General features: G+C 27.0%; 1 protein-coding gene across 1 annotated transcript in view; it reads right to left on the bottom strand.

The window, feature by feature from the left end:
* LOC129965429 (acetylcholinesterase-like) overlaps positions 1-12,741 on the bottom strand; it is a 128,157-nt gene extending 115,416 nt beyond the window's left edge. The window contains exons 1-2 of the mRNA XM_056079288.1: positions 12,564-12,741; positions 10,029-10,280 (exon numbers count right to left, since the gene is read on the bottom strand). The gene's annotated coding sequence lies outside the window, so the exon portion shown is untranslated. The remainder of the gene's footprint in view (positions 1-10,028; positions 10,281-12,563) is intronic.
* Positions 12,742-21,325: the final 8,584 nt, after the last annotated feature.

Genomic DNA, 21,325 nt, shown 5'->3' with positions numbered 1-21,325 from the left:
CACTCGATATAATCAGATAATTTATTGATACCTTCCTGTTTTTTCATTTTCCTTTTAGACATTGCATAACAAAATGTAATGCTTTCTTACATATTTTTTCCATTTTTAAACGATCTTGCTAGGATTTAATATGCATGCTTTAGTTTTTTTCTGCTGAAGTACGTTCTTTATCATTTAAAACTAAAAGTAGTTACACCAAAGCTAAAAGTAGTTACACGAAAATGCGAATTTTTCCTCATTTTTGGTTGATTCTATTCTTCAAAACAAATGTCTTTGGTTAATACATTTTTGCGTTTTAAATTTTTAAAACCAAAAGAACCCTTTCCGCTTATCTTGAAATGGCCCATTGCTAAAAAATATAAAACTCTTTTTCAGAAAATTCTTCGCTTTAATAAATGTATCTGAATTGAAATATTAAAATAAAAAAATATCAACAAAATCAATTAATTTCTAAGAATGTCTCTTGAAATATTTTTCAGAAGGATAAAACAAATAAGAAATTATTGAAAATGTATTTATAGAATACCAACTTAGAATTCCGGCAACATTAATATCTTTATCAGAGAAAGAAACTCTCAAGTAAAAAATATGTGTCCGAATTTCAACCATTCAATTTCACATTTCCGTATCAGCTTATCAAGAACTTCTAAATTTTGCGTATTTGAGTTTATATAAGAAATACATATATCTGGCTTTCCAATTTTTCTTTCGATTCCTGCTTTCCTCAGATTTCCAAGCGTTATTTAAAGAAAGTGTATCAGATTAAAGTAATTCCAGTGCAATAAACCTTTGTGAAAACAAATGCGAACAAAATCGTGAATTTTAGTCGAAAATTAACTTTGAGAATCCTATTGATATTCTTTTTAGATTTTAAATTAATGATTTTTACCATCACATTAGTGCCTGGACAAATATTCTTTGCTATCATAATGTTATTTTGTGGATCATGGATAGATTTTTTTTCTCTATATGCAGTTTTACTATGCATACGAGTTAATTGTATTCCCATTGTTTAAAGGTGTGGTTTTAAGTTTTCATTTTGGTGGAAGAATAAGAACCTTATCTACAGTCTATTACTTAAAATCTGCTAAATAATTAGCGTTTTTTCTAATAAATAATAAAATTGTCTGATGATAAGCTTGAAAAACTGATGGAAACTGGAAATCAAACAAAGTGAATAGCACGTTGTAATTATTAAAAAATTATTGTGAAGAAATTAAAATTTTCAAATACTGAAGACATGATTGAAAAGATTTAATTCATTTTCTTTTTCATCTGAAAATATACTTAAAAACAGATTTTAGAAAATAATGAGTCAAATTCCTTATATATTTGTAGCATGACTCTTCAAATTATATCATAATTTAAAATTTTAGGTCAATTTCAAAAAAGAACTTAGATTTAATCTTACATCAAGTATTTTGATAATATAAATTCATGGTCAAATAAACGAAATAAATTACTAAAATAATGAAGAAATCGTAAAAATGCTAAGCCAAGCAATGAATTCTCATGTTTTTTAAAATTGAAAGGATAAATGTAAAGTATTCCATTTGTGGATAGCAATGAATTGTTGAGATACTCCAAAAGTGTATAGAATTCGCCTTTTAACACTTTAATTGCTCTAAATGCAGAACACATTAAAGTGTTTATATATTATGTACTTTATAATCTTCTCTAAGCTACATAGTAGAAAGAAGAATTTTAAATTGTTAGCAAATGAATTCAGCACCCTGATAAGAATTCTGAATTATTCCTTAAAAGAGGAATGAATTCCTTTTCTTTCTGATAATTTGCTTTTATAAAATAAAAGGAAACATTCTCGGCGCTATCTGAATAATCGAAATTCTTTATTGTTTAGAAAAAAACTCTCTTTGTATAACGAAGTAATTGAAATGTTTCTTTTAACATTTTGAAATATCCTTTTGTCAGTAATAGAGACTTTTTCTTTTCTTGTTAAATTCTGGTATGTAAAGTTATTGAGAAGCGTGCATTGAACAAAATATATTACAACTTTCCCTACAATTCATTCGTTAGGATGAATGTTAGGTTACTATGAACAAGATTATATAATATGTTATGAATCTTAAGAATCTGAAAAGATTATACTTATAAAGATCTTAAAAGATTAATAATTAAAGAATCTTGTGTATAAGATTATACAACTGCATAATTTAAATGGGAAAAAGATTGATTTGGCTTCCGGAAAACTGGGCATCCATTTTTAATATTTCGCACAATTACAGTAATCAATAATTACATGAAATGGGAACTCATGCAATCGATGACGCCATTGTCATCATTATAGGACATTTGCGTTGCTATATTTAGATAACAATGTAAATACGAGTACAATTCTATCGTCACTCCTTTTTCTCAAAATAATGCATTTGTTATGCATTCACGTATAATGACAAAAATAATCTTTCAAGAATTGCCTCCATGTAGTAATAAAAAGCACATCTGATTGATCTTCTTGAAATAATTGACAAAGTCGCATCCATTTGGCGATTATTTCAAGTTTGGCATATTCGCATTTATAGCTTTCTCGTTCCCTTCGATTATCAATTAGTTCCATTCCAAATATAAGATTATTATGAGTAAAAATAAATGCAATACTTATCATCCAAGATTGAACTTCTGTTTAATTGCTTGAAAAAATACAGAAACGCTATACACTTAATGTTATTCTTGGATGCTTTACAAATTCTTGCCCCATGAGGAAAAATGGAAAATTTCCTTGTAGGTTTTAGGCTCATTGCCAAACTTCAGATAACGCGCATGACGCAAAATTCTCTTGGGGACCATATACAAGAGTGAAGAAATGCTTTAAGACAGTTTCAATTTGGCTTCTTTCCCATTCATACTGTTACATAGGATTTAGATAATACAATGAGGATGAATTCTGTTTATTTCAATTTAAAAATTATTCTACAAATTAAAATACTCTAAAGCTCTTTCTTTAAAATGAGATATGCATCATAAAAAGACAACTAATTAATATATTACTCTATTGTTGAGATTATTGTAGACAAAAGTGAAATGATATAATTTAATTAAGCATTTTTATGAGATATACCAGATTATTATGAAGGTGATATAAAAGTAAATTTAAATTTGTAGTGATAAATTTCTTGTTGCTTTGAAATGTGCATCTCTTTTTTTCTGACCAAATATAATGCAAAATTTCAAGATTCTGTTCTCAAACAATGAAAATTTTAAAGCTCAAATAATGAAGATTTGGAAATGAGTTTACAGTCATATAACATGCAAATAAATATATGTATTAAAATCATTCAGTAGTTCTAAGAAAATTAAATGTCCACTGATTATTTGGTGTGCAAGATAGATAAAATGATGAAAATAATTTTTTTTATATAAATGTTTTTAGATAAATAAAAAATATATAATTTGTTTGCTTGAAATTTAAGAATTCTTACTTTTTCCATGAATTATTATTTTTTAATTTAAAAATTAAAAGCGGAAATTTAAAAAAAAGACGTTTATAGTATAATTTTGTTACAGGTAACTTTTTTTCAATTTCTAAATTATATTATTTTTTACAAAATTATTTTTGATAGACTAGAATATATGATTTAGAGAGTTGCTTTTCAAATATTGCAATATTGAGTTTAAGATTAGAAGTTAAAAACTCAATACAATGCAGTAATTGACGATTGACTCGGGAGAAAATTCTTTTGTGATCATCAATCATTTAAAACATTATCATCATTTTTTAAATATATGTTGTATTATTTTTTAATTCCTTTTATAATTTGTGTAATCATACAGGATATGTATTTTTTTAGAAAAATATTTAAAAACCAATTTTAAAATGTAATCATTCGGTCAAAGGCTTCCATCTAAGAAAAATAATTCCGATGTTATTTTATGAAATTTTTAAAGCAGTTCTGACTATGTATCCCAAAAGCGTGACAATAAGTTGCTGGCGATCTAACGAAAACATATCTTTTAAAAATTAAATAATAAAAATAAATATTTGCTTGGTTAGACTTCAAAGCAATTTGTTTACATGACAGAAAATGTATACCTCAACGTATGCATCATTTAGACATTAAAATCGCATTTTTATTTAATAATTCACATACCACTAAAATATTGTATATACTAACATCAAAAAATATCGAAAAAACATCAATTCATTTTCCATGTAAAATACATAGAAATAGAAATCAAGATTCTTTGTAGAATATTTTTATAATAAAAAATAATACATTTGAAAACAATAATTAAAATTCAAACATTTACATTCTTTGTTCACATCATCAAATGCTGAAGAGATTTTAATTAAATTTTAGTTGTTTGTGGAGCACAAAAAAAGTATTACTGTAGGTTTCATCAATAACTAGTTTTTTATTATTAAAAAAATATGTTTCCATCGTGAATGTATAATATTGCGTTAGCAAAGATCATGATTGCATAAGAAGGGTTTTTTTCAGGAAGCTAAATTTAAAATGGTGAAAACATGAGAAGGGGAGATATTTAATTAAAATTTCTTTTGCTTTATTAGTGTTTTAAAAATATCTCTTTCATTGAAAAATTGTTTTGATGCTTCTGTTAATTGAAAATTAGTTTAAAACTTGATTATTTGCTTCTATTTAAGGGTGGATGGAGATTTAAATTCACTGTTCAAAATGACTACTTTCGCACACCATGTTATAAATATATATTTTGTCTCTCCAAATATTTCATTAAATATTAAATCATTCTCTAAATGAATAGTAATGATTTATGAAATATATAAACTTCCTGTGATTTTTACAAATATTATTTAAGACAATTTATAGTTTTTTGCGAAACTATGAAATTTAAAAATTTTTGGAAGAACAGAATTTAAAAAAAAATAATGTTGCAGACTATAAAAATATTTTGAGTGTTTTAATAATCTAAATGAAAGAATCTTTTACATTAAAAGCTTTGATGCTTGAGAATTTTACATTTTTTATATTAAAAATGCATCAAATTTTAATTAAAAATTCGAAACCATAAGAAATATTTTAGTAAAATTTGGTGAAAATTTATCTTCTGGTTAATTTTTCATTAGTAAAAAAAAGAAAGAAATTTAATGGCAAACAAAACTGAATATAGTATTACATAAATTTTAGATGTAAGCTTTTTTTTTAATATTAAAAGGGGTTTTTGCCACATTTTCTACATTCAAAACTTTTTTTAATTTATTTATACAGTCAGAAACGTTTGTGTCAAAAATAATTTCTTACCTGAATTTTGTTGAAAAAAATATTGTGTGCCAATCAGTAATTTTAAATATCTTGAATATTTTCAATATTTTCAGAACGTTTTGCTTTATTTTGCAAATTTATTTTTAAAAAATATTTTTTTAAATACCTTTTCAAATAAAATTTTTTTTCTAATTCTAATCCTTTTTAATCTTTAAAGTGTGTGTGTGTGTGTGTGTGTGTGTGTGTGTGTGTGTGTGTGTGTGTGTGTGTGTGTGTGTGTGTGTGTGTGTGTGTGTGTGTGTGTGTGTGTGTGTGTGTGTGTTACCCAACTTCGTTAGTTGAAATTCCAACTGTTTTCATTAATTCATCAAATATTTAATATCGCGATTTTCCTCTATTGTTGAAAGCTACGGAAGAAAGATTTCTGCTAAATACCTGAACAGAACTACATTATGATTTAGAAAGTGAAATTATATAGTTAGAAATGAAAACGTACTATTTGAAATAGATTACCAAGACATCCATTTTTTTTTTTTTTTTTTTTTTTGCTGTAGGATGTTATGAAACTCGAATCTATTTGGAAAATTAATGTACACAATAAACAGAAAATTATAAGACTATTAAACTAAGCGGCTTTAACGTCCACTACAATTTGATGCTTAAAAAATTTTGATAAGAGAAATCCCGAACATCATGCATGCATAAAAGATTTAATTGAAAATGAAGTCAAGCAATATTCTCGGCAAGCCAACTGATCGCAAAAGACGGTTTATATAAAATAATTTTCAAGATGTTTTCTTTACATTTTAGAAGATATTGAAGCAATGATAAATAAAAAAATATAAATTAACAGAAAATTATCAATACTTGCTCTAAATCTTACAATTAGATACTCTTTCTATCTGATTCTAAAAAATCAGCATAGATTACTCGTATATAAATTTAAGTTTCAGATTACGTTATAACTTGTCACTATTACTCAAAATGGGATAACAAGAAAACCCCTGTCTACAATGGATCACAGTATTTTGTTTGCTTTTTTCCTTTTAAAAAGGTTTTCTATAAATGGTTTAGAATTATGGAAATGAACCATTATATATCCATATGAGACATTATCTTTTATACTATCACTCCATACATACAAGTATGAAGTGATAATATGAACGAATATCTTGAAATACACTCGAGTTAAAATTTTAAAATTTAGAACTGAAGAAGAATGCTCGAAGTGAATTTGTTTATTTCAAATCTCTTAAATGAAATCAATTACGGTTACTTTAGTAATATAAATAACATAATTTATATTCCAAATTTCAATCATCTGCATGATGTACGCATTCGCTTTGTTGAACGAATTTCTTATATCAGTGTGTATTCAGCTGACAGATCAAGCTCATTTGCTTTTCAAGATCCATTTTTAAATACAGCATGCAGTTCATCTCCCTTCACACTATATCATCTATAGAGAGTTTCGTTTTGTATTTAAAGGCTACTAAAACGGCGTCGAAAGTGTTATTTCAGACCATGTGGGTTACTTATGATACATACAATCCATGAAACGCCGTTTGCAAGAAATCTTAGTACCAGGTGCCATTAGTCTTTTTTTTTTTTTCTTGCCAATCCAAATCTCTTTAGAATTTCTGAGAAAATGCTTAATATACAATATACGCATTCTCAAAGTTTTCATAAAAGGATTGCAAATATTTATAAAAATTCAAATTTTATGCAAGTGGATACGTAAATGTTTTATTTTGCTTTCTCAAACAATTAATTAACAAAAGTGTAAAAAACCAAAGCAGAATTTCATTAAAACAAAATAAGCCTTTCTGAAATATTTCGAAACCGATTATTTTCCTATGCATGTGGAATTTTCTTTAGTGATATATTATCATGCTCTATAAATGTTAATACTGTTATCATATTTATTAAATAATAATTAGGAGCGTCAAACAAAACACTTTTTTATTTTTATCTGCAAATAAGGCCAATTATTTGTGTATAAGCTTTATATAAAATGTTTAATGTCTTGTATTACTTAAATAATTTTTAATTAAATTCATTAACTTTTTGCGTTATTCCAAAACTAATATGTTCCTTAAAAGAGTAACAGCGCCTTAAACACTTCGAGAGTATAATCTTCTTTGTAAGCGGAAATTTTCAGATATAGCTTTAACAAAATATGAAATTTCTACCTTAGATATAAGAATTTCAATTCCGTTGATATAACAAAGTAATATGCGTAATCTCCCTTCAACGGAGCATATATAAAATATCCAGTCCAAACAAACAAAAAAAAAATGACGAGTTGAGAGACCGCATAAACTACCTTGAGTGATAGATAGAAAGTTCGTTCCAGAAGCGGGAATATCAATCACGGATTGTGGCCTTCACGCCACGGATTTGCTAAATAGGAAACTAATCATTCCTCTTGATGGCACTCATGTCATGATTCTAATTGCGGTTTGCACTATCGGGGTTCCACACAGAATGAACCTTTGTAATGAGTCACTACTCTTAAACTGCTTAATGAAGACTGAGAAGGGAAAAAAACTTCCAAGAAAACAATTTTTTTGGATCAACTTACACTCTTTCACAATAATGTTAGCTGTGGATTAGAGCAAAATATCGCGTATCTCATCTGGTTCAATTCTATACAATTGAATTTTTGTTTCACGTGATGTTTTTAACAAAAAAAAGCAAGACGGAAAAGTAAACGAATTATCTTAAAAAAAATAATATTCAACGTTATTAACTAAATTATTATACAATTTCAGAAGAACGCTTGATCTTAATGTGATTAAATAAACTTTAAGTTGGGAGAAAGCCTCGTATTTTGTAAGGTTTTCTAAGAGAAAGAAAAATTGCATATTCAAAAATTCAATTTTTACTTTTATAAAGGACGTAGATGATATATAATATTCTTTTTCATTCTAGTTTTTGTAATTTTCTTTCAAATTATGATATTTTAAAATATAATTCAAAAATCTAGAGGAAATCGAGGAAATTCGGTAGAAGTAGAAATGAATTGACACATAAATATTTATTCATTTTTTTTAAATATAATTTGGATCGATGAACCTATATCTAGAATGAAACATAATTATGTTGAATCATTTAATACATTAAAAAATTTACTTCTAAGCTCATAAATCTTTTATTATTTATTCATTTATTTAAATATTTTAAAAGAAAAATTTGTATTGTAATCCCACAGTATACATCTATACAAAAGTTTTTTTTTAAAGTATTTAATCATAATGGATGACTTGAAAACCTATAGGTAGAAAAAGATATCATTTTTTAAATTTCAGTTGATTTTCACGAAAAAAGATTCTCACAGATCAACAGACTATCGTGCCAATAAAATCAGATGATGGCAGAAGATTTTAAAGTTTTCTTAAAACTAAAAAAAAAATTATTTACATTCATTTTCATCAGTATTCATAAATGCAACTTAATCTGCAATAATTCTGGTTCTTATATATATAGTTTCATTTAAATTCTTAAAAGATGGAAGAATACCATTGATTAAAATGCAAACAGTTTCCTAAAACAATTTTTGAAGAAATTTCGAAAGCTGTGGAAATAAGCTGAGCTATATAAATTATTATTATAAGCACAGAAAATAAAATTGTAATGTAGAAACTACACCGGGATAATTTGTTTTTTCGTATTATGAAACAATGGTATACGAGTAAATATTACAATTAAATAAAAGGGACAAAACCCGAAGAGGTTTTTTTTTTATTGCCTTGCCACTTTTTCAACTACCATTAAATTTAATGAACTATTGTCAGACTCTTGATAATTAAGTAAGCAAAATAAAAACAAGAAAATATAACAGTTGTAACAAACAATAAATTAAAGAGAATCTAGAATGAAATAACGAATCATATATAACATCACTGGAAAGTAAGGCATGGATACTCATTGCTCTTTCTTTATCGTGTTTTCTTATTCATTGCGTTGACATTTCCTTTTCTTTATTTGCAAAACATTTCAAAAGTTTTATCCAAGCATAAACACGATTTTTAAATCATTACGAACACCTTAATTTTTTTAATTTGTTAAATCATAGGAATAAAGTAATTTAAACTGTAACGATTGATATTTCTAATAACTATTTTGTACTAATACAAACCTGTGATTTTTTTTGATGGTCTAACTTTGTTTTATATATTCTCTATTCCTCATAATAGAAAATATCAGTAATCACTGAAAAGTTTTCCATTGAATGAAATTCGAAAAAAAAATTAATTGAATAATATATAATTATATTATTAAGTAGAGTAATATTATGATCTATAATACAAAAATTTTAACTATTATTGAAGTTATAAATTGGTAGCATAAATTTTTTTAAAGATTTTTTTTATTTATTATTTTTAATCTGCAGAATACGTACTAAATATTAGTAAGTAAAATAAAACTTTACCTTTCTTTTTTAATTTAACTAAAACATATTATCTTTGTATATGTATTACATATACAAAGAAAACATATTATATATGTATTTCAAATATTGTCGATTGCATAAAAATAATACATACTTCATTAAACAATTAAAAAAAATACGAATGCGAAAAAAATAAGATTAAGCATTAAAAAAGAATGCATGCTTTTGCGCTCGTTTGACAGCAATTTTTCTCCCTACAATGATAAGAAGTTTCTGTATTGCTTTAAAAAGCAAACATCTAAAGGAAAGTGAAACATTTTTAACAAAAGTGCTGTCATAATGCAGCAACAACCATTATATCAATTCACTTCCTTTTTAAGAATATTAAAATGCACAGGTGCATTGCTCTAAAAAGGAATAACAGTACTCACGTTTTCAGAGAGACGTTCGGTCGTGCATGCGTTCGAAGGTGCTGAATTCCGGAACCTCATGTCACGTGAGAGAGGAAGATCAACCCCCTCCTTCTAAAGGGGGGAGCGGGGTCCTTCAAATATGCGAGAGATCGTTCGGACGCAGACCTCGGGAAGTGGATTGGTGTGATGGCTGAGAAAGAATGAAGGTCTGCATCGGCATCCACGATGCAAGAGACATCTGGTGACGCGCGTTTAAAGTTAGCGCTGGTCCTGTGTGGTAAGGAAATTTTCTCCGTTACTTTTAGTGCAGACGAACATTAAAATAAATCATGAAAAAGCTACGGAAAACAAAACAAGTGAAATAATGTTTCGAAAATTGTTTTGTTTTTAAATTTCATTTCAAGAACTCAGATATGTCAACTCATTCCTTAACAGATCTTCTCAACGCTTGCAAAACTGTAAATGTCAGAGAAATTTACAATTTTGACACTCTTAGATTAAAAAACATTATTCCAAAATAAGAGTTTTTCTCTCAATACATCAGTATTTAGCTGATTTATATAATTTTCTCTAAACTGTTGACTAAAGCAACAAAAATATGCATGTATAAATAGCCTCAATGACCATGCATATAAATGCAATAACTGAAACAACGAGAAGTATTGTAGTTGAACATAATTAAAATATTTCATTTTTTTTAATTTTTTTAAAATATAATAAATAAAATTATACAGAAATAAAATCAGCATTACGGATAATCATATTTTTTTTTTAATTTTAAAGTGATATTAAAATAGTATATACATAGCAAAACGTGATGAAGTTATTGAAAAAAACTTTAAAATTTAAAATTTTTTTATTAAAAAATTTTATAAAATTTTACGAAAATCTTTTTTAAAGAATTATTGCTACCTAAAAGTAAACATATCAAATTTGGTATCTATAAATCCAACTGACGGTCCTATAAAGAGATTTGAACGATTTTTGCATCAGCTGTTTCGCATCATTCAATTTATGCAAGCTTATAAACGTGATAGTTTTAAAATCATCTTGCCCAATTAACACAAGATAACTCGATAATATTACGGATTAGAAATACAAAAAAACTTGTATAAAATACTATATTCCTTTTTATAACACGCAGTCAGAAGAAATAAAATGTCAATTACAATTACAAAATTTAATTTATAAATTAATAATGTTCTGATCACGCTAATGAAAACCTTTCTTTACTTTCCAGATTTATTGAAAAAAAAAATTCTGAATGCTGGATAATTGCAAAAAATTATTATAAATACATGCACCATACAATTTTAATGAAAAGCGGCTACTGATTTTGATAAGATTTTTTTTGTTACTGGGGAGCGATTATTCGAGAAAAAGAAAAATTGTGCTTGGATATCATTTCCAGTCAGTTGACCCTTCTACAAAAACATATGCTGTATTGAAATTATTTTTCAAATTTTTTTATCTTTTCACGTTTCTGAGAAAACTGTTTATTTTTTTCTCTTTTCTTATCAAATGCAAAAGAATGAAGATAAAATATTATTCCTTTTGGGTTTTTTTTTATTTAAGTTTAACTCTTTTAAAGAAAATCTTTATCATTTTTTTATAAAATTTTCTTACAGTCTTGAATTTTTCGAGTCAACTAAAAAAATGTTCTTTAAATACAAAGAAAGTAGCAGTTGTTCAGATCTAGTTTCACAAATGATATTAGGCATACCTAATTAGAACTCTTTTGATTGTAAAATAAGAACTAGAAACATTAGCTAAACACATTTCAATTACTTCAGGATTACATATATTTTTCAACAAAAACAAGAATTTTCAATATATGGGACATAGTACTAGTAACATATTAAATCATTTTCATCATTCAGTTTTTTCAGAAAAAAAATGATGAATATAAAATTGCACCACCAGCAATAAAATTTAACGTCTTTCAAAATATTATTTTTGCGAAATGGTTTTCAGTTATGTCCTTATTTATAAATAAATATTGAATACAACTTTTCGATTCAAATTAACAAAGATAAACTTATATTTAAAATTTATTAAAATTAGTAAAAATGAAACAGCCTGAATCATCTTAATAAACTTTACTATTTTTAATTAAAAAGGTTTTCTTTTCTTTACTTATTGAATGCAGAAGAATAAAAATAAAATATTATTTTTGTTTTTGCGTCATTTTAATTTTTTAATGAAATGAACGCAATTATCCACATCAATAATAAATCTTAATAATTGCTGAAGTGTGTTATTTCCTCCGATTTACTACCATAAAATAATATATTTATATTTTGTCGTGATGTAAAAATTTCATTAATGAATTAAATTAAATTTTAAATGATTTAATTATTTTTATTTTTGATGCACCGATTCTTAATTGCAAAATCCCTTACGAGTACGGTACTACATATACCTATAAATACATATTTCTGTTTATGCGGTATAAATTTTAAAAAATATGAAACTTGAGAGCTCTATATTAAAGCATTATTTGCAATGATTGTCTTCTATCATGCAATAATATTAAAATCTGAGCATTCTTACTTTATTTTGCCATCCGTTTACTGAGAAATGCAGTCCTTGCAGTCCTTATTGACTCACTCGGAATACTCAAAAAGTTCGCTCCTCTAGAAAATTCCTTTAAAACTTTTAAAATGCACTGATAATGATGAAAGGAGATCAAGAGTGTAAGCTGGATGCTTCAAAGCTTCTCACCAAAGATTCTGAAACAATTATTATACACGTGCAATGATGTCATGTGGCCGGACGAAGAGCTGGATAATGACCACACTGCAGAGATGGATAATGACCATCTCTTCTGCGATTTTAAATCAGAGGTAGAATGCCTGACAATATAGTAGTAGTAATCATTTTTGAAAGGCCAAAATGAATTTTCAAGAAAAAAGGTTTTTAATGTACTTCAAAAAAAGTCAAAATATTGGCGACCGGATGGTGGAAATATTTATGAGAAGTGTAAGAAAACATTTAACTTTTCCTATGATTGATTCTTATATGATTGCTTTTCTACTTTTGTAGAAAAGCCATGCTATATAAGTTTTTTTCTTTTGACAGAAGCTATTTTTGCAATTACTTAAGTAGGTCTAATAAAATGAAATCATAAAGGAGAGATAGTTCAACTAGTGTACCTCGTTGTATTAAATCAGTATAACGATATCGATTCGACTAATAAGTATCGCTTACACTACGAAGAGTTCATATTTCTAATTGTCATGTGTTTCAACTCTTTAAGTACTGAAGCGTTCTAAACGCCAGATTACTTCTATGAAATTTCCAATCTTTTCCGTTAAATATGACTGATTGAATATATAAGGTGCGGGATTCCCCATTAATTTCTTTGCGCAATCCATCTAGTAGTCACCGGCTAAAAAAATGTCTCTTTTTTTTTCTTTTTCTTTTTCTTTTTCACCCTTCAGGGTATTTTTTTTTTCTTTCTTTTCTTTTCTTTCATTCTTTCTTTCTTTGCATATGAACCTGTGCTGTCATTGTAGTTTCCGAAGGGGTAGGAAAAAAAGGAATCCAGTCTTTTCAGTGTTCAGAAATCCCTAAGTTCCCTTCGAATTCAGACGGTTGAAACTATATACTGAGAATAGCATGAATTCTAAATGCATGTAATGAAAGTTTGCATAATCAAATGTTTGTTAAAATAACTTTCTATCATATATATTATTTTTGCCATCAACGTCCTTCTTTTCTCAGTTAATGCAAAGCCAAAAGCGGTAAATAAGTTATCATTGAATGTTTTTTTTGTTTTGTTTTTTTGCCGATTTCAATGACAATACATTCTCTTGGCGTCAAACCATTTTATTTATTCGAAAACTGAAATAAAAAAATTCCACTTTTGCCAATTTAACATATCTCAAATGATATGAGCTGGAAACATAAAGGAAACATTTATTTACTAAACTTGTTCCATTGATAGACAATGGAATATGTTTAGAAAATATGTCGCTCATCTTTATGATTATGTAATAATCATAAAGATGAAAGATATTTGCATTGCATCGCATGCTATTATTGTATTCAATGTTTGTTTATTAAATAAATTGACTTTATTAATTCCTGTCTGACTTTATCAAAATTTCCCATATCTTATGTTTTCATATTCTTTTATTTGGATATTTACTTGATTCTACCTATTTAACAACTTGATCATTTTTTTTAGAGATGGAAAGATTTAACATTGGAAAGTTTTTCACCGATTTATTGATTCAAAACTGTTTATGATATTCGTCAAACATTTTATTTTATGAAAATGTCCATAGATATGTTTAATACTAAAATTCATATTCATTAAATGATATAGTATTTAACATAAACACATCTCGAACAAAATTTGTTTTCGTGTGATTTTCGAAGTGAGTGCTTTCAAATAACATCCTTTTAAAATAACTATCTTATTCAAAAAATACATGATGGGGCTGAATTATTGTGCATTTTATGCATTTCTACAAATGTTATGCTAAAATTTATAATTTTTTCTGAAAAATTATTTATTTTATTAGCGAATATGAAACAAAAATGGAGTGTAACTATCGAAAATGTGAAAGTACTATTGAATACAATTAAAATTTTTCGTTCTAAGTAGGCAAATATTATTACTTCTATGCTAGAAGTATGTATTAAATAAAATCTAGCTTGATTTTTGAATAATTTTAAAAAATAATGTCAATACAATTTCGATTCATTTTCGTCAATATGATTTTTGCATTTTGATTATAAATGATGAAGATTGCAGTGCAATGTTCAATATTTTCTAAAGATAGGTTAATTTTTATTTTAAATTCTTTTACAGCGATTAATTTCAAAATGGCTTCCGTTTGAAACCTATTAATGAATTTACTCTTAAATTAAAAACTTGTCTAACTAAATGCAAAATATAAACATGTATGTTCACTTTCTAATGTATTTTAAACATATTTACCATGATAAAGTATACTTAAAATTAATTATAGCTAAAATACAAGAACAAAAAATAAAGATATCAATCCATTTCAAAATGAAAAAGAGCATTAACACTCTTTAAAGAATATTTTGTCTCTTTAGAATTGCATTTTGCCCTATAATAAACTTTTGTCCAATTACATTCATAAAATCTAAGTGCTATCTGTATTACGGTACTTTTCAAATTCCTTCTTCGAAATCAATTTAAATTCATCAACTGATATTTAAAAGCGGAAGAATATTGAAGCAAAAATATTTTGCAGGAATTATATAATAATTAAGAAAAGCAAAAAAATTTTAAGTTATCATTTTTACAAAGCATGTTTTTCTATATATCGCCTTTACTGCCATATGTATGTTCTGTAATACCTATGAGAGTAAATTTCTTAAAACAGCGACATTCGTTCTATTCGGTATTTACTGTCGCGTGAGCTTGATCACAATTAATCAAAGCATCATGAAAACTTTATTGATTGGAATACTTTGCAAAAAATTAATAGAAACGAAGTATTTATTATACGAAAAAGGAATTTTTTGTTATTCCAAATACAAGCAACAAACTTTTCAGGCAATGGGATTTCGATTTAGATTTTAGCTTTAGATTAATTTAGATTTGCATTGGTTTTAATTAAAGCAAAGAGATATTTTTTTTTAAAAATTCAGAATGGAATCATTTATGCTCACCTGATATAAGTCTAATTAGGTGCGCAAGTTTAATTTCAGAATTCATTGTACGACTTGAAGGATGAAAGAATTGCATATCAACTCATATCGAATGTTTATGTTTATAGACTCATTTATTTTCATAAAATACCTCCCCCCCCCCTCTTGATGAGGATACCCCTCACGATGAGAAGCCGCTCAATAAGTATACAAGTTCTGCGCTTCATATGTAATTTCATGTGCCAACTTTCGAAAGTTTTCGTACATGGATGGAAAAGGCAAACATTTGTGAAATTCAAGAATCCCAGGTTCACTGAAATTTGCATCTAATTTGGATAGCACTGGATCTAATTACCACCATTTGAATATGGTAAGGTATTGATTCTATATTTTGGAGAATACATTTTACTTAGATAAAAATTCTTAATTATGTGTTATTAATAATTACGTAAAATTAAGAATTTTAAAAATAGTTAGTAAAATATAAAAGTTATAAAAGTAAAATAAGTTTTGAAATCTTTATTTAAAAAAATTTTTAACATCATTATGTTGCTAGTCATAAGGTTTAATGCCTTTACAAGGGCACATATGACACTTGCTAATCTTATTATCAAAGTCTGAACTGTAGCAGAAGACCTCTAGAACTGCCTATAATGTTCAAATAATTCAGGAAATGAACTCTTTTAGATAGATTACATTTAAGAAGTATACTTATCAACAAAATTCCCGGGAAAGTTATGATTAACTTCTTTTAATGATTAACTTTTATGATACTGATCATGGTCTCAAGAATCCAAAACATGCATTCAAAAGTTTACAAAGCGTAATAAAGGTAGAAGAATTTTGGTACAACCAGAACAAAAATAGGTTAATAATTATAATGAACGCATGGGAAATTATTCAAAATTTCATAAAAGTTCGAATGATAAATGTATGATACGCAAATGAAACTCATAGAAAATAATCTTTTGTTAAGAAAATTAAGATCCCTAGCCCATGGACGACATTTTGGCATTTTTGGGTGTCGGAATTCGTTTTAAATGCAAACTGTGTCTACCACAGTTTGCATTTGAAATATGGTTTAATTTCGTTAATTAATTTTTATTTTAGATACCTTTAAAAAGGGACAGTTGTTTTATCTCCAATTAAAGCTTCTTTGAATAATGCTGAATAAGCTTTGCATATTTTATCTTGTGAGAACGATAACTAGTAATTTTGATTAGATTTGAAACATGGAAAGGTATGAAATGAGGCGGGATGAAAATCAACTATCAACTATCCAATTCAAACGAAAAAGAAATAGAGGAAGTAAACTGATATTTGCATTCCTTTGCAACTTCTTAACAAGTAAAAATGATTATTCGTATAGTTGTTGCATTATAATGAACAATTTAAGTAGTGACCCCAACAGACACCCTTAAAAATTAGAAGACGACAGCCTTACTAGTAGCCTTTACATGTGCGTTTAAGTTTTGCTGTTTAAGTTTTTTCTGAGGTTGTGTAATTTCGTGGTAAAGTCTCGGCTTCAAAACCAAAACACTGCGTGTTTGATACCAGATTCTACGCGAGATCTGTCATCTACGCAATTAGAATTATTGCATATAACATTGACAAAGAGGTATCTACCTTCCGTTTAGCCAACTTTTTTTATTATCAACAGCATTGCAATCACACAGAATTGAGATTATGACAACTAAAAATATGTAAAGTTTAATTTCCATACATCCATTAAAAAGAGCAATATGCCTGATAAGATTTTACTTCTTTCATTAAATCAAAATCTCGGCAGTTCTTTTTCGAAGAACAAATAAACAATAACAAATAAACAATGAACAAATAAAAGCAATAATTTAGACTGTCACTTCTTTGAGATACAGATAAATGCTACTCAGTTTCGTTTTCCACAACTGCGACAATGTAGATGTCTCAACAAGACTGTATTTATGCAGGATGGAACATTCTCTCACATGGGATTAAAAGTGAATCAAGTCCCGCGACAGCATTTCACGGAAGTCTGAGCAATTAGTCAAGCATTTCCTACAAAATAGCCACCCCATTTGCTTGCTCCCGCTTGAAGTAACACAGGGATTTTTTTTTTGTTATTGTTGTTGTTATTAGAATAATTATAGAGCTTCATTTGTTATTAGTTTGTAAATAATTACACGAGTATAAAAAAAATCGAATATCCTTTTTTTAGCAATGAATCTAGGAAATATTTTGTTCTTCAACTGAAAATAAATTCATAGATGAAAATAGATTCAGGTTTGAAATAAATTCATAGATTCATGTTTGAAAGTAATAAAGAATAAAACTTTGAATTATTTTCTAATTGGTCCAAATAAAAATTATTTTCATCTGTATCTTTTGTATCTTTTGATTTCTTTATTATTCCCCTATAAGAATTGTAAAATTTATCACCTGACAGAAATTTCTGGAATTTCCCCATGTTCTAAACTCAAAATCCTAATATTTATTTACCGCATTTGATTATGCTTAATTTTATTACTTTCTCGAACGCAAAATATGCAGAAAATGTATTGTGAACAAAAAATATTCGACCTCCAGTTTTTAATAAAGCTCCGAGTTTCAGATATCACCAAGTATGAAAAACATCTTTTCAATATTATATTTATTATGTTTATTCATCAGCTCAAAACAAGGTAGAGGAATGAATTTTAGCATTTGATATCAATGTCAAAATTGAAACTATTTTTATCAAATATCAATTCACAAATTAGCATTAAAAAAACTTTTTGAGATTATGTTTTAGGTTATTTTTTGTCCTAAAGAATTTTTATATGATAGTTTCCATACTAAATAATGTTGCCAATTTATTTCTAAGATACAAGTCGCACTTCGAAGGATTTTTACCTTGAAATATTTTCTTTTCTAAAAAAGCTATTTAAAAAAAAAAAAAAAAAAAAAAAAAAAAAAAAAAAAAATGTCAGTTTTCTTATTTGATTTCATTAAAAAAAATTATTTATGATAATTCCTTTTTGGTAGGTTAAGCTACTGGATTTTTAATACTTAAAGGCAATTAAAGTACATACTTAAGAAAATGCTTAATTGGCACACTTTTTTTAAAATTGTAAGAACTATCTTTAAAAAATTAGTTTTCTTTTCGTTTCTGTACATATTGAATTTGTTATTTTGATTCATTCAAGAGATAAAATATTTTTAATTGATTGATTAGAATTCCAATTAAAACCTTCATTAAGATTCAAATAAAAATAAATTTAGTAGTTCATATTTTCAAAAAAATTTCGAATAAATGCTTCCGAAAAACATATGAATTGTCTAGATAAAGTGAAAGTCTGACATGATAAATATAGCTTTTAACGAGAATCCAGCTATTACAAGTGAAATAGCTAATGTTTAAGATGCAAAAAGTGTATTTCTGTCAAGAGTAAATATTAAATTATGATTTGCTGTTACGTTGATAATCGTGTAAGGGCAAACATATTTTTTTTCTCTCTACAGTAATTGTGGAAAGAAAAAGTTACTCTCTCAGCTATCCTCACCGTATTTCTTAAACAAAAAAAAGAAAGAAAGAGAATAAGAGTAAATAAGCACACTGAAATTCGCTAGGAATAGTGCCTGAAAACAGTAAGAATATGACAAGAAAATTTGGGGCTTAAATTTCCCTTTCTAGCATATTAAAGTATAATGAAAGTGGTGGCACTGTGTGTTGACAAACGAATTACAAAAGAGGAAGTTGAAATAAATGAAAACTTCAGGAACATTTCTCAACAAAAAAATATCTGCTAGAAGTATTAGATATTATTGGGTGCTGTTGGCTTTCTTCAAAAACTCCTGTCTGAATAATAGTTACATTCTATTAAATACAGAATTATGTTATCCATTTAACAATGAATAAGTAAAAGTGATTTATTTTGAATATGTATTTTAAAAGAAATTGTTTCAAATAACAAGAAACAAACATACATAATTTATTTTTATTATTCAATAACTGCTCTTGGAAAGCAGCTGGTTTTCCGGGCATACTAACTGAGTTCAATTTAAATTAAATCTCTTACGCAATATGTTCATGATTCGCTCAACAGTTTTCCCTGCAGAAATCGAGTCCGATAACATCATAATGCATTTAGAAATTAAATTATGTTGATAAACTATTTTAAATCGCACTATGTCTTTTGAGTAATATTTTATTTTCTGGTTTCAAATATAAACCATTCAGAAAATTAACAGAATCTTTTTACTTTCTCGTAACGTAGTATAGAGAAAATATAATAATCGAACTCGAGATTTTGCTGAGATTTGATGAATCTCCTCGTTTTAAACCACCCTGAACTTGAAAAACACATTTTTGGAAAATGTCTGCCTGCATCTGTCTGTGACAAAGATAACTCAAGATCGCTTTTTTGGTATACAGTCTTTTTTGGTATAACTCAAGATCGGTAATTTGGTATACGGTCTTTACATCAAATTTACAGATTTCTATCAAATTAATATCTGTTCAGAAGAAGCCCGTTTGTCCGGGTATTCGAATATAAGTAAATTCGTTAACTACAAGATGAAGAAAGCTAAAAAGTTTGGGTACATAGATTCAACATCTATAGTGTCGACACCTATCAAATTCTGAGCTGAATGCAACAAGGGATTGACCGTCTGTTGGTTTGCACTTTTAGAAACTTATAAACGCAATATGTTTCTAAAATTAATGATAGCTCAAAGACGCGATGACTAAAATATATTAAACATGGTAAGTAATTTTGTAACTAACACAGAAACGCAGTTTTTTTTTTTTTTAAAGCAGAACTTTTAAACGCAGTTTTGTGTCAAATCTCTTCAATCAGTTGGGAAAAATGCGTTTAAAACACAAACTTGATTTTCGGATACTATTAACTGCATGCCAGGGAATTATCGCCAAAGGATCACACTATAGATTCATTAAAAATGCTAAATTCACGCCAAAGGTTAATATTTCGTAACTATTGTACGCCAGTGTTATACAAGGAGATCTCAACCACTCGTTTTTCTTAACTTTTTTCAATGAAAGAAAGTCAAGCCTTTCAATATCTGATGAAACAATAAAAACGGTTTGAATTGAGTGCAATGACTAAATCTGTTGTTTTCAATCGGCAAAAAGATATTTTTAAAATAAATGTCATAATCTTGGAGTAAATTCCACTACAATAAAATTGGTACACTAAAAAGACAATTTTTTGAATTTTTAAATAGTGTAGAAATCAAATTTGTGCTGCAATATTTTTGAAAGTTGTGGTGACAAACAAAATTTCGCTTGATTTCAATTTAATTAGCGCTTAAAATAATAAAAAAATCGCTTCAAGGTTCACAATTGTATTCTCTAAAGTATAATTGTGCTAAAGTTCCATATATGTATATCTGTGTAAAATTAGTAGCTCTGTGTCTAATGTTCTGACCTGTAAAATGCCGTCACACACTTACGCAATTACATAAGCACTTCCTTCCTTTTGTCCTTGCAATAATTCACTTATAACAAGAAATCAGTTACAAGAATAATTTTCAGCTCAATTATGCATTGTTGTTATGAACGACTTTTAATGTTCGCCTGTGAGTACATTTAGTTTTTCGTTCAATAACAAATTTAAATAAGTTGTATATTGTCTAGTATTAATTTTATTGATTTTTTTATAAATTATGAGACACATTCAAAGTTAATAAGAACAATTTGGAAT

Source organism: Argiope bruennichi, chromosome 4 (assembly GCF_947563725.1).
Source record: "Argiope bruennichi chromosome 4, qqArgBrue1.1, whole genome shotgun sequence".
Taxonomy (NCBI): domain Eukaryota; kingdom Metazoa; phylum Arthropoda; class Arachnida; order Araneae; family Araneidae; genus Argiope; species Argiope bruennichi.
The sequence above is the reverse complement of the archived record's forward strand: the minus strand, read 5'-3'. Positions and strand labels throughout refer to the sequence as shown.